Source organism: Dipodomys spectabilis, unplaced genomic scaffold, assembly GCF_019054845.1.
Source record: "Dipodomys spectabilis isolate Male_0828 unplaced genomic scaffold, ASM1905484v1 ptg000376l, whole genome shotgun sequence".
Classification (NCBI taxonomy): domain Eukaryota; kingdom Metazoa; phylum Chordata; class Mammalia; order Rodentia; family Heteromyidae; genus Dipodomys; species Dipodomys spectabilis.
In genome coordinates, this window is record NW_024871053.1 from 1274509 (window position 1) to 1288401 (window position 13893).

At 35.0% G+C, this 13893-nt stretch overlaps 1 pseudogene; it reads right to left on the reverse strand.

The window, feature by feature from the left end:
• Positions 1-1627: 1627 nt before the first annotated feature.
• Positions 1628-1722, reverse strand: LOC122096560 (annotated as a pseudogene).
• Positions 1723-13893: the final 12171 nt, after the last annotated feature.

The following is a 13893-nucleotide window of genomic DNA, read 5'->3' on the forward strand; positions in this document are numbered from 1 at the left end:
AGTAAAAATGGAAAAAGTGAAAAAAAAATCATGGTGAAATAACAGATGTAGAAAATTCACTGGATTTTTCTGACCAGTTCAACCAACGTGAACTATTGGGGAATACATGTGCACCTCATTCCCTCTGGTACTTAATGTCTCTGGTTAGGCAATTCTGATGAAGACAAGGAACAAGATGAAAAAGTGAGGAATGATATCATTTGTAAAAAAAATGGAGAAGTATTCAAGCAAATTTTTCTGTGGGCTGCTGAAAATAATTGGCTTACTACAGTACAGAGACTACTTTCCAAAAAGGACACTCATGTGAATACTAGGGATGATGATGAGTATACCTCTCTTCATCGGGAAGCCTAAGTGGACACTTTGACATTGTCCATGTGTTGGTGGCTCCAGGCAGATGTTCATGCAATAACTGTGAATGGCTGGACACCCTTGCACAGTGCTGATATGTGGAATAATAACAGAGTGGCTACCTTCTTAGTTCACCATGATGCAGATACCAATGCCCAAACTAAAGTCCTCTTGACCCCCTTGCATCTTGCTGCTTGGAATAGAAATAGCAAAGATATGCTGGATCTCCTTCTATTGAACCATATATGAAACCAGGTCTGAAGAACTTGGAAGAAACTGCATTTGATATTGCCAAAAGGATAAATATGTATCACTACCTCTTTGAAGTTGTGGAAGGCTGTAAAAATTGTTCTCCTAAATCATAATGGTTTGGTTAAGTTTCTTAAATTTCAAAAATGCCAATCCATCTTTGTGTTCATACAAAATATTTTCACAATACAAAGCAACTGCAATATCTTACTTTAAAAATTCATGGATTCCATCGTATTTTTCAAGTGAATTGCCTGACTTTGATGTCAAAATGTATTCAAGATTTGTTTGTATACATCTATAATGATTTCTGCAGGGTTTGTGATTATTTAAATCAGAAATCATTTTAACTTATCTGTTGGAATGAGTAGTACAAAAACTAAAAATATTTCTGGTGCTTGAATGAAAAAATTATATTTTAAAATAATCTGTTTTTTGTTTGTATAATGTACATAATCTATTTAATTCTCGCCTAGATGTAATACTTTGAATTCTACATTGTTTTATTATATATATATATATAGGTTCATTACAAATGTGTTATTTCAGATAGCATTTCATATAGAACAAGTTTAAGATTCCTTTTTTTCCTAGGTCCTTATAGTATTTTATTTCTTTGGGATAAAATGACAATGTTATCTAATTTCAAAAGATTTGTAAAGATTATGCTATGTAAAGGCCTTTCTAAGGTGAGGATTTAATGCATTGATGTCAAAATAACTTTCAGTTCAATGAATTACATGTATTGTTACATTTGTATTTTTTAATATTTTTATTGTGAAAATACATTACAGTGGGGTTACAATTACATGGGCAAGATAATGAGTACATTTCTTATCAAGCATTGTAGCCTCCTTTATGTTTACCCTTCCCATCCATTCCCATCCTTCCCCTGCCTCCCCACTCAATCCTCGCCACTACCCCCCCACACGCACCAAAGTTGTAAAGTTCATTTTTCGACATAACGACTTGTATTTTTGTAATCAATTTTTAATAACTGTTTTTCATATCTTGCATCTGAAGGATGAAAAATATGGAATACTTCACAAATTTTCATATCATCCTTGTGCAAGTGCCATGATAATTTCTATATTGTAATTTGGGTAAACGTCCTGCTGAAGCGTGTAGTATCCTGTAGATTTAAGTAGTTAATGATGCATTCTTTATACAGGCATATATCCTTGGTTGACTGTTTGTAACTAGGAAACCTTATTGTTCCTAAAAATGCTATTGATCTTACTTCTCTAAAATTCTGTGTATATTGGAAAAAATTTATATTGTTTGGTCGATTGCTCACATTTGCAATTTTTTGTCAATGACTATTTTAAGTATTTTTCATCTTAAATTTGATCATACTTTGAAGCCTTTATAGCTAGGTCCAAAAGTGATTGCTTTTCAAGTATTTGTTTATAAACTGAGTTAGCTTTGTGGAGCTAATGGATTCAAAGTAAGCCTTGCTTAAGAGCACTTCTAAACTTCTGCAGCTTAAAAATTCCTACATGAGGTCTTATTGGCAAAAATGTCTACCTGACCCTTTACTCTTCTTCCATGTAGCAACAGACCAACCAGAATATCTTACCCTGACAGCATAGATTTTCTTATTGGAACAAAACTATTCTTAGTTAAAAGGGATCATAGAGAGATAAACAGTTAAGACAGAATCATTTAGACTAGAGGGTATTTTATCAAAATATATATATATATTTTTATACCTAACATTTCAAAAGTAGCTAAAGCCAAGAAGGTGAAAAATTTTTTCACATGCATGATTACTTAATGTCCTGGTCAGTCTACCATCCAACCAAGCAGGAATTTACACTACTGCCTTTCTTTCACGAAATATTTTCATAGTTACAAGAGAAGTCTATATGTTTCTCCTCGATAATAGGCCTTAAATTGGTAGTTTTTTAATCACAGTGTTTCCTCTTGTCTCTAGGCTGTAAAGCTACAAATGACAAAGTTTTAGGTCCAACTCTACCAAACACTGAGGTAGAAACAATGGAATAATACTTTAAAACACAGTTGCCTTTGATACCCTAACCACTGCAGAACATTGCAAAACATGTGCCTTATTCTTATATTATATATATTTATATATTGTATATTTATACGTGCTGATATTTTATTTCACACAGTGAAACTTACTAGAATTAATTGATAATTTGTCAAATAAATAGATATTTATTACAATAAATAGATTGGAATATAAATAATAAGTTTTATAATGTACATTAGAATATAGAAATTATCAATGCAATGTCTTCGTTATAAACTTTTGGTATGTTCTAAGTGTTCTTGATCTTCTGAATTCACATTGTAAAAAAAATTGTTTTCCTCTAATCTATAAGGGATTTTACTCTGCTGCTCTCTTTATTGTTTTAACTCACTGGTTCCAAAATGTTTTCTCCATATTTCTGAATCATTCCTACTGATTATACACAAATTTTGCTGATATGATATGTAAAAGGTATCATTCTTCCACAGGACCCACGGGTCCTAGGATCCCATGTCCCAGTTATCTGCTTCATCAGATAACAAGGGCAAGATTTCTCATGCAGGCTCATGAAACATGCCAAAAGAAAGTAATTGAAAATCCATCTCAATTCCTTACGACACTGGAATTAGCAGTAATCAATTGTGAAATGCAATGCAACTTAAAATGAAAGATGAGATCACAAAATCTGAAAGTACACTAATTCAAACTTTCAGTTTAGAAATGACCAGCCCATATGAGTGACCAAGATCACAACTGGCACAAAATTGTTTTTAATACCCCTCTTCTAATGATTATTAAACGATTTCAGTCCAGCATAAGTAGTCCAATTATGGATCTATCGTTCTATTCTAGAACGATAGATCCATAATTGTTCTACCAACGGTAGGAAAACTTGACTTACAGGTCAAATATAATTCACAAAAACATTAATTGAGAAGATCGTTAATGCTTCAAAATACTGGTACTTCATTAAAACTTGGTTTTGTAGAATAAAAATGTTATCATTCTCGGCCGGGCGCTGGTGGCTCACGCCTGTAATCCTAGCTACTCAGGAGGCTGAGATCTGAGGATCGTGGTTCAAAGCCAGCCCAGGCAGGAGAGACCGAGAGACTCCTATCTCCAATAAATCACCAGAAGACCGGAAGTGGGGCTGTAGCTCAAGTGGTAGAGCACTCGCCTTGAGCTGAAGAGCTGAGGGACAGCGCCCAGGCCCAGAGTTCAAGTCCCACGACCGACAAAAAAAAAAAAAAAGTTATCATTCTCAAACCAATGATAACCTACATTTAATCTCCTGAAAGCAATTTCCTTTTCTTATAATCTTTTAAAAATCACATTCACCAAAATAACATTTGACAAGTAGACGATAGTGACATTACAAATTTTTCAAGTTTAGGGTGCAAGTTACAATTGAGTTGATTTATTTACCCAGCACTAATGCCAAACAGGTTCAACCACTCATTAAAGTGTAGAAATAGTACCACCCACCATTTGTGCTGTTCAGTAGATTCCTTGCAGAAATGTGTCAAACAGAACAACCTCCCATAATTCAAACCCAAACATTAGCTAATAAATTAAGTTTCATCACTTAATAAGGTAAATATTAAAAAATCACAAGTAGTTGCCTTATCATATGTTGTTTTATGTTTTCCCTATCTGTCTAACATAGTAAGAAATATGACTTAAAGTCATGAATATGGGTACTCATCAGAGATGTGAAAAACATAAAATCTGTCTTTTATTTCTACCATATTCTTGTATAATAGGAAATCGTAGTTTTTTTCTTTTTGACAAAACTTATAATATAGAAAATATTATCCCATGTAAAATAAAATAATCACAAACATTTTACAAAGCCATTAATAGAATTTGTTAGTTAGGAATATATTCTAAGCCATTTTTTAACTTTGTTTTTGACTAAAGATTAATCTTCCAACTGGATGAGAATAAAATCATATCAAAGTGCTTCACGTCTCCAGTCTTTCAAATTGTTATTGCAGATGAATGAATTATGGAAATATAAGCTGACATCAGTACAAGTATATACAGGATTGAAACTCCATGGAATGTATATAAACCTTTCAAAATATTAAGTTTAACAGAATGTCAATCAGGAAGTTGAAATCAGAGAGGAATAGTAAAGACATAGAATGAATGTAAAATGGAACAAGGGGCAAGTACAGCTAGAATACTCAATGTACACATGTGATAAAGGAAGTGGTAAATCTGAAATAAATCTTGGAGAAGGGGTTGGTTGAGAATGATAGAAGGAGTCACTCTGATCCAGGAACATTGGACAATTAGATGGACATATTTATTGTAATACACTTGCACAACCTTTTGAGATTTAGTTAAAAAACACAACAAAAAACAAAAACACACAAAAATCACAACCAAACAGCTCTCTCTAGAGAGGATGAATATGACCTCTCAAAATTTTAAATAGTTAATGAAGGGTAGTCTTGGGAAAAACAAATAAAGCTGTTCAAAGAGGGCAGTTTGGGGTAGCAGAGAATTTTGAACAGATTTAAATAGATTGTCTAAGGTTATGAATCACCTACATCTGCTGCAAATATTTTCTTCTGTGAGTTCTTTTTGTATGCAATGGATACTCCAGTACTCAGCCACACTTGATAGCTTGTGAAGATAGAATGGAAGAAACAAGATAAATAACCCATTACTCTACTGGGGACAGAAGAGTCCTCTGTTTTCTCTCATCTCTCTTCACTACTCTTTCTTCATACTTTTAAGTCAAGTGATTTTGAATTATATCTTTCATTCTTTGTTCTGGCAAAGTAATTAGCCAAACTAATTTACTAAATATTATTTGACATTTTTTCTGCCATGCTGTTTACTTATCCATGAGAGTCCATTAAACTTCACCCTTGCATTTGGTTGCCACGAAAACCCAACGTCTATGTTAATGACGACAAACTCTAATGTAAAACTTTGTCTCCAAAAAATCGTTCCAAGAAGCTGTGATCACAAATATTTAGCTATACTTTTTTTCTTTTACCTTGAAAGTCTTCTTGTGTCTGAAGTGCCACAAAAATAAGTACTCCACTACTTTTTGGTTCGATCACTTCGAACCTCAAATATTTTGCTAACAAGATGCTTAGAGGAAACCGTAGTTTACTTCACTTTTATGTTCTCTCTTAAGACTCTCCTTAGATACCATATCAGGATCAGTGAAGTTATTCTTTGCAAAATTATTTCAATAGATTATTTTTTTCTTGGTCTTGCATTTGCTCAGCAAGATGTATGGAAAAGAATAGAGTTAAATGATCCATACCTTGGGTGACAGTGTCTGTTTCAAAGGACAATGTTTCTATGTCAAAATTCTATGTCCTCCTCTTAGCTCTTGCCTGATTTCCAATTAAGCACAGTTTCTTGGCTTCAAGCCCAGTGAAGCTGAAAGACTATAAGATCTCCTCCCCGCCCCGCTACATCTTCATGGTTTCTCTTTTAAACCTCTTTTAAGTTGCCTCATTTGGACATAGAATTTATTTTCCTGTCTTCATTAAATTTGTTCTGCATTGTAGTGAGCCTAATAGGCTCTGGAAAATCACTTTAGGTAGCAAAAATATTAAGAGACTTTATATAAAAAATTTTGGCCTCCCTCCACTGCTAATATCAATATGCTTGGATAGGGCTTCTAAGAACATTGTATTCTTACCCTTTCAATTTTCTCAATTCTTTTCTGATCCCAAACTTTTTGGCTTATGTAATAAGAGAATTCTTCACTACCTCATGTTGATAAGGATATTATTTTTTGTGAGCTACTTCGAAATGTGTAATCATTGGAGTATCCAATCAGATTTTTTTCTGTGTTTCAGTGCTTCACGTGCAGAGACATTGTGGGAAGTGTTACAAACAGAAAAGTGTGAACCCAATATATTCTTTTATTTTGGAGGGCACTTTCTCCCTAAATATTTTTAACCAAATTATCTTTTTCTAAGAATAATTTTGGTAATTAAAGGTCAATTCACATAATTTGATGTCTTAGTTTTTTTTAAGAACTTTGAATTTCACACAGTGAGAGTGTATTTCCTGGGTAAGGACAATTCTCAAGGGAACCTACAGGATTTACAGTAAGGTTTCTGAAGTTTGTATGTTTAGTGTGAAAATGAGCTATCTTTACCCACATTGCTCCCTCTCAACTAAGTCTCCATAGCTTTCTTTGCATGAAAGTCTATTTTTCCCATGCAATTTTCTTAATAGTCTAAGTTGTTAAAAAGTTTGAACAATTAAAATATATCTGTCATAATTTTTAAACTCTTTTGAAATTCCTTTATCAGAATCACGTTTTCCCCAATCCTAATTCAACCTTTACCATCAAAAACAGTAACATGTTGTTTACATGATATAGTGTCCAGGCAACTATTATTTTCCAGTGGCTTTATATGTATATATGAACATAGAAGCTGATGCTGAGCAAAATGAACTCCAGATATGGAAACAGAGATTTTTTTGCAGTTGTTTTTAATGTGATTTCTATTTTCTTTGGGTTTTTCTCCCTATGGTTTGTCCTCAGCTGTATTTGATTTTGGTACCCTGTGTATTGTGTATACATTTACCTTAATTAGGGAAGTGAAGAGGAACAACAAAACAGCGAGACAAAGGATAAGCCAATGCAATATCAATACACACAAGACAATATGTTGGAAATGTACATTACAACTTGTGAGGAGTATTGAGGTGAAAGAAAACTGTGAGAAAAATGAAAGAGGGGGTAACAAGTGTGAAAAGTTATGTATTTACTACCTTACAATTACTGTAATCCCATTGTACATCAATTTAACAATAAAAATTAAATTAAAATATAAGCTGCATAAAATATACATTCACTGTATTGTTATAGTAAATATTATTCTTTATTTTATGTAGTAACTTTTTAAAAATCAATACTATTTGGCATCTAATTTGAATTGATTACTGCTTTTTTATCAGAGAGTCATCAAATTGATGTTATCCAACTAGACAATATTTTCACAATAAACGCGAATATTTTGAGAAAAGAATAAACTTAGTACTTTTTCATACTAAAACTGAAAACAGTTTAATTCTATGGAAACCCATAATTTTTAAAAGTAAATAAGTTGTTAAGAGGACAGAATATATGTGTTCCTCAAAATTCCTATGACTAATAACTACTCATTTTCAAATTCTAAACATTCCAAACCTGAGAGATTCAAAACAGTACCTGTTTGCATGTTATCTAATTTTGCAATAGATGCAGTTTACAATGGAGTGTTACAGAATGAGAAGTCAACAGAAAAATAGCCACATTCTGGTAGAGGATAAAATTATGAAGCATAAAGTCATCTTAGTCCAGTAGTTTCCAACTTGTAAAGGGCACTTTAAAATTCCCTTAATTCACATCATGAATATCTTATCTCTATTGTGAATAAATACTACACCTCTGATAATGTGATGCTCTCCTTGATCTGGAAAGAATACTACAATAAACTGGGTTGCATCATTTTTCCCCCAGTGAGATTCTTGAGATCAGAACACTTGAAAATGTTATTTATATTTATACTCTTTTTAAACTATCACAGATATTCAGGATGCTAAGGTCGTAAGATTGTGGTTCAAATCTCCAATAAACTCAGAAAAAGTCAGACACAAATGGCACTGAGATTGAAGTAGTAGCGCATGAGACTTGAGCATAAACAGGCTCAAAGACAATTTCCAGGCCCAGTTTTCAAGCCCTAGGACAAACCAATAAAACAAAAACAAGCCCCAAATGTAGCATTTTCCTCATTGTATACAGAGGCACGTAATTAAGGAAATTGCTTCCTGTATTACATATAGGTAGAAGAAAGAAGATGTCACACAATTATTCTCTTCATACAATGTCATACAAAACCCTCAAAAATTGCAATTTTTCTATATTTATAAGTTAATATCGATTTTTTGGCAATTCTGTCTAGATTATTTACTTTATCATTTTATACATGAACTGTTGGAATTATCTATTAACTAAGATCTAATTATAACTCTCTTGAAAGCATATTATAGGCAAATAGAATGCCAGAATCATTTGTGAATTTGTCAATTAAACCCCCTACTTATAAAGAATTTTGTAGTATCCTATAAAATATGAAATTACAAACAATACTAAAATATTTATGTTAACTCTAAATTCTAATTTAGCAAGATCTACATAGTCCTGCATTAGATGAACTTTGCTATTTCTCTAGGCTTAAGATTTTGGAATCCTTCCTCATTTCTTTGGAATCCAACAGAATGATGCTTACTTACTTTTTTTTTTTTTTTTTTACAAATTTTGGGTGGGAATCATAAGCCATTTTGAATCTAGGAATGTTCTGTAATGAAGAGAGCACTTAAAACACAACTGAAGATTATATACGAGTTGCATTTCAATAGGAAATTTGACTTCTCAAAACATAATGACAAAATTAGCCCAAACATGCAACTGTGTATTTCTTTCTTGTTGTTTGGTTTGTTTTATTAGACAAAATTATACTACCTGGTCCAGGGAAGGTATCACTATTTCATTCCACTCTCTAATCTCCTGTCTTAGTTTGAGTGCTAGAATTCCAGGCTTATATCACATTGCCCTGCCTTGGTTTGTTGGTTTATTTAATCTAGACATAGACTAGCAATTCTGAACTTCTCCAATGATATTATCCACTAGACTGACTGCTCAGAGTGTTTATGTACTATTTTCAAAGATCTTCTAACACTTGACACAGGATATGATCATTTTCAGATGCATCTGCTGGGATCTCTGATTCATTCGATCCCTTTAATAATAGTTACTTGACTCTCTTACTATCTCTCGTCCCTACCTATGTAATAGTCTCAAACATTTTTGAAAAAAGTTCACTTGAGTACTTTCTAATATTAAAATTTATCTCTTAATTCTTACTCAGGACATATTTTCTCTTGCTTTTTAAAAACTTTTCTACGTATTCTAAGAGTTGTTTCATTTGTGTATTTGTTTATGCACATATAAGTGCCTCTGTGTGTATGTGTATGTTTGTATGTATGTATGCAAAAGCCTCAAGCTCTTACTCATCAATCTTGCTCATGACTGGTATTCCATCACCTTAGACATTCTTCCAATCCAGGTTTTGGCTGGTAGTGTGGCAAAGACTGTTCTGCCCAGGATGCATGCAAACTGTACTTCCCAGAATCCTTTACATTCTTAGGTTTTATTTCTGCAGAAGTATCAACTTTTAAACTACAAACATTTTTGTGAGTGAAAAGTCTAAGCTGTAGCCCAGATTTTTAACTCAAAAATTCATATAAAGTTAGATGAACATACACATTGTATATGCTGGGTGCACACTGTTAGAAATGTGATCTTAAGTCGGGTGGTGGAGAGATCTGGGGATTGGGGTTAAAATCCAGCCCAGGTAGGAAAGTCCCAGAGATTCTTTTCTCCAAATAACTACAAGAGAACTAGAAGTGGCACTGTCCTCAAGTGGTAGAGCTGTAGCCTTGAGCTGAATAGCAGAGGGACAACGCCCAGGCCCAGAGTTCAAGTGCCAAGACCAACAACAACAAAATGCAAGTAAAGGAAAGAAAAAGAAATGTGATCTTAGCCACTAGTTCACTGCTAGTAAAATCCCTGCTCTCTCAAAATGGACTTTTTTTTTCCAGTTAAGTCCATGCCCTTATATCTGACTTGCATTGGAACCAGAATTATTCTTCCATTCTACTTTTTTAAAATTTGTGCCATTAGCAAGCATGATTTAGAACGGTAAAGGCCTCATACTTCATGTTCCACTTAGGAACACTCCCATAAATCTACATACTGGACTTGGCTTTATTGTTTCGATGTTGTCTTATTTGTAGTCTTCTATATTGTATTGAACCCTTATACTTAAACACAGAACTTCTCTTTCTCCTATTATTGCAAATGTTTCGCTTACTGTTAACTCATGTGCAGTAGGGAAATAATGCACAGCACATACACTCACAAAAAGAATGATCTGAGGAACTTCTTCCCATTTAAAATTTGGCTTAATTTGCAGAGCAATTATGAAGTTTGAACTAAATGTACTCATGGACAAAGTATTTATAAGCAATATAAATTTTATATTTTATCTTTACTAAGTTTTCTCTGAAACACCTGTTACCTTATGTCCAAAAGTGTCCTTGTGTTATTTCAATGAAGCCAGAAAACATTCATTAGACCTCAAGAAGCACCAACGATTCTTACTGGACTTTGTAGAAACTGATCCCAGGAGAGGAATTGAACATAGAGGAATGATAAAGTTCAAATTAAATTGTGCTTTCCTTTTCACTGTATAAGAAAAGAATCCCAAGGCTTGAATGAAACTCTGTCCCTTACTTTTTCCAGTGTGTTTTTTATTCATATAAACTTGTCTGTAAACTTCTAGTTGACAGTATTACAAAAGATAATAATATGCCATGTGAAGGCCAGCATAGAATAAAAGGAATTAATGTTGCTGTGTTTTAGTTAGTTTGTATTTTTTTGCCAATCGTGGGGCCTAAACTCTGGGCCTCTCCTTCAGCTCTTCTGCTCAAGGACAGTGCTCTACCACTTGAACCACGGCACCATTTCTGACTTTTTCTGTTTGTGTGGTACTGAGAAATCAGGGCCTCATGCATGCAAGGCAAGCACTCTACCACTTAACCACATTACCGGCTCCTAATAACATTGTTTTAAAATTGTTCTACTGCAAAGAAACAAAGACATGGAGGTTTAAAAGTGTCTTATGGATGAATATTTCACCCCTGAGATGATTCTCTTTTTGCAGGAGTCAGTTATCAATTCCCTTAGTCTGGTCCTGAGTTCTCCATAGCAATAAGGATTCCAAAAAAGCAGGATACTGTATGATCAGCACAAGCAGCCTCTTTTCAGACTAGTACTCCTTTAAGGAGAGTCCCAAAGAACTATCTGGGGGTTGTTTTTGTTTGCTTGTTTGTTTAGATTGTCCTGGTTCTGGGGCTTGAACCCAGAGGCTGGACCCTGTCCCTGAACAGTTGTCTTTCTTGCCCACCTATCCTCAAAGCTAGTGCTCTACTGCTTGAGCCAAAACTCCACTTTAGGCTTTTCTACTGTTTATTTACAGATAAGATTTTGACAGACTTTCCTGACTGGGTTGGCTTTAAACGTAGATAGTAAGAAAGCCAAGTGATATCAACAATATGGGCTTCTCTTTTGAAAAAATAAATATTAGATGAAGCTTATTATAAAGCTAATATTTGACACTTTTTAAAAAAGAGAATATGCCGAGCAAAGAAACCATAACTTAACTCAGCAAAAGAAGGTGCACTGAATCATTTTGGAATTATTTTTTATGCTTGGAAAGATTACTATTGACCGTGTCATTCCTTTTGGGGAAACTGAAAGTCATATTTGCACTTTTTTTGTTGGTCATGGTGCTTGCACTCTGATCCTGTGCGCTGGTGCTTGCACTCTGATCCTGTGCGCTGTCCCTCACCTCTTCATCTCAAGTTGAGCACCCCACCACTTTAGCTACAGCACCACTTCCGGGTTTCCTGTGATTAATTGAAGATAAGGGTCTCATGGACTTTCCTGACAAGGCTTGCTTTGAACTCTGGTCTCATCCTTCTGAGCAGTTAGGATTATAGGTTTGAGTTACCAGCACCTGGCTCATATTTGCATTTATGTGTACTTAATGATACTATGTAGACAAAGAATGGAACTTTGAACCAAATGATGACATTGCAGCTTTTAAGAAAAATTGGGGTAGGAATAAATATGTCCTCATTTTTCCATGTTGTTATATTAATGACTCATGAGCTATGGGACTCTTACATTAGTATCCTCTGCCATCTGTGTAGGTGTTATTTAGTATTAGGCAATATTCATAGAGTAATATAGAAAGACTGAGATTTTTAGAAAGCAAAGGAGATCAGGTATGAAAGAACAGCATAGAAGGATATACATTTATCACACAGATATTAAGAACTAGCCAAAGAGATTTAGAATGTTAAAGGCAATGAGGAATGAGCCTAGTTGATAACTAGTTCTTCAATAACCAAGAATATTTCCCTAGAACAGTTTCTGGTATATGTTAGTTACTATCATTTATTCCTTCCATCTGGAGTTATTCCTTCTCTTCTATCACAACTTTTAATTAGCCTCTGCCTTTTTGGTGCCATGACTGACCAAAAAGATTTCCAAATCTCACTTAGACTAGCCTTCCCTGTGATTATCTGTGACTACTCAAAAGCTTGGAATCTTTGAATTTCCAGAATTCATCTTCACTTGACATCTAAGTACATTCCTGGCATTAACTGCAGTGATCTAATGAACAAAACATTTTTTTCAACACAGTATCCTAATATAGGCAAAATGCATGAATTAGGGACTATTGTCAGGTATCTGTATGGAAGGAGCAATTATATATTCCAAGTGTGTGTTCTTTATTTTGCATTTACTGTTTTGTTTTGTTTTGTTTTTGACAGTACAGGTGGCTTAAACTCAGGGCTAGGGAATTATTCCTGAGCTTTTTTTTTTCCATCAAGGTTATCACTCTACCACAGCTCCAGGGCACACAAATCCCTTGGTCTTGTAATTTAATTGTGATGAGTCCCCTTCAAGCACCTTACCCTTCCAGGCCCCTAGAGCTCAGCCGTGAAGCCCATGCACCCCCCCACAAAGATAGCAGGAAAAGTTACCAAAGGGTCTGACCATCTTTGTTGCAACCCACTTCTACACACGCACAAATCCAGACTGGTGACAGAAGACTCATCCATGCAGCACCTGAAATTTGCCAATTGATCACTCACCTGAGCACTGTCAGGATGTATAAGTAGAAAGATGATCTATCTCTCTTTCCCTCTCTCTCTCTTTCCCTCTCTCTCTGTCTCTCTCTCTGTAATGCACACACACACACATACACGACTCAGACCAGTGCCTCTGTTCGTTCCTCATCTGGGACAATGTACAAGGTGGAGCATGGAGGTTCCCTTGAGAGAACCAGGGGCTCCCACCCAAGGGGAGCACCACTCAAATGATACATCACCACCCCGCCCCTCCCTTTCTCCAGGGCCAGATCCTTCCCCTTTGGAACAACCAGCCTTGACTCCACATTCACCAAAACCTAGGCCAGGATGCTGGGTGAAGGAGTCCTGAGACAGGCGTCTCCTCAGAGCTTGGGAAAGGAAACTAGCAGAGGGTCATGGTGACCTCAGAGGGGTGTCTGGGCAGGGGTGGGGGCAGTGTTGGGGAAATGGATGGAGTCCTAAAGCTACATACATGGACATACTCCTTACTTCTAGCTTACATGCTTCGGGGCTACTTGGTGAATTCTTGGGGAGGACAAGGA